Consider the following 1,739-nt stretch of genomic DNA (forward strand, 5'->3'; position numbering starts at 1 on the left):
CCCTTCTCACATGTGTGTAATGTATCCCCTTGTTTAAATTTAAAGGAATCTGATTTGTTTTTATCAAGGAGAGGGGTTGCTTTTCTTAGGAAAGTAATTATGTTAATGAAGAATATTAATGTAAATGTGTGAAATGAGTACCATGCTATGGTACTCATTATTTGTTTATTTTAAAAGATGCTTGTTTAGCCTAATACCTATCCCATTAAAATAAAGTATGTAATGCTAAGCTGATGTAAGTTGGAAGACATCAACAGAATCATTGGAAGTCTTGAAATTAAATGAAGGTACTTCAGAATGATTTCCACAAGCATGAATTATCATTATCTTATATCTAGCAACACACATTTTTAGTCTGTTAATAAAGAGCAATAAACCAATACCAAAAAAGAATAGAGGGAGGAAAAAACCTCAGTCCTCTTTCACTTTAATTATTAAGCAGTTTTTAAAGTGTTCCCCTAGATAGGGAATTTTTAATGTGCTTTAATGAAATATTTAAAAACTTTATTAATGTTTTGAGATCTCATTCACTCTAACTTGTTTTAGTTTCACAGGAATTTAAATATACCAAGACCATCATTGTAAAAATTAAGAGGCATATCAGCTATTTGAATTCAGCAATGGTTTTATATAATAGTATACTATACATTTATATAACAGCTTTCATCATCAGTGATCTAAAGTGCTTTGCAAGGTACATACTTCAGAAATTGCTTCTAAATGGAGTCATTCTGGTGGCAGCTCTTTAATGATATCCATTATTGTATAAAGCAGTAGAGTAGGAAAAAATAGACAGGAATTGTGATCAGTACAAAAAAACCCCAAACTACAATAATTAAGAGTAGTAAAAAATGTGATCACTAAAATTTCCAGTTTTCCTTCACTTTCAGAAGTCGTCACTTTATTTTTTTCTTCTTTACTTTATATGTTAAGACCATTTGACCCCTTAGTCTCAAATCCAACTAGGGTATTTATTGGGTTGAAGATGATGTCAGCTCTTGAAACAGTTGTTCCTGGATGTTTTTTATCCCAATACTGATTTCTGCCAATTATTTGATTTATTCCTGTGAAGTGACCATTTAACAACCATGAGTTGGCAAAACTTATAAAGTCAGAAAGCTGAAACAGGAACACAGAGGGGCAAGTTAAAGGAATTATCAAATGTTAATAGGACTTACTTTTTTTACCAAGAAAAATAAATCAAAATGTAGACATCATAGAGAATATTTTGTGATGGATCAAAAGGTACAACATTCAAGACATTCTGTAAGTCTGAGTTTTCTTTATATCTCCATTCTTTTTAATTCTTACCTTTTTTCTGCGGGTCACATGCACACAGAATGTGGTTTAGCAAAAAATTTTTATTATGGAAAACAGTCCATGTCTCTTCCAGTAATTTGCAGGTACTATAAAGAAATTAACTTGAATTTTAATTTAATAAGTATCTATAACAGTAACTTCTGACTCAGAGGTAGTTTCTGTGTATTTTAATTACCGTGGACCTGCAAATTTACTTTGCTGGTTAGTGAAATTTCTAAGAAAGGAAAACAACAGCTTTTCCAGTTGACACACAGTGTAAAGGTAATTGGCTTTATTTTTCCACAAATGTAGAAACCAGTTGCCCAGAGGGGATAAGAGAAAATTCTGACTAAGTGTGTTTTCTTTAGAATAGAAATTATTTTAGATACAGTGGGACTAGTTTCAAAGGAAAACATGCTATATTTAAAAAAAAAAAAAAA

At 30.8% G+C, this 1,739-nt stretch overlaps 1 protein-coding gene across 1 annotated transcript in view; it reads left to right on the forward strand.

Annotated features, from left to right (window-relative positions):
- Nucleotides 1-1,739, forward strand: part of DPH6 (diphthamine biosynthesis 6) — a 215,163-nt gene that overhangs the window by 58,587 nt on the left and 154,837 nt on the right. The gene's annotated exons all lie outside the window — the stretch shown is intronic.

This window comes from Egretta garzetta, unplaced genomic scaffold (assembly GCF_000687185.1).
Source record: "Egretta garzetta isolate BGI_Z169 unplaced genomic scaffold, ASM68718v1 scaffold285, whole genome shotgun sequence".
Lineage (NCBI taxonomy): Eukaryota > Metazoa > Chordata > Aves > Pelecaniformes > Ardeidae > Egretta > Egretta garzetta.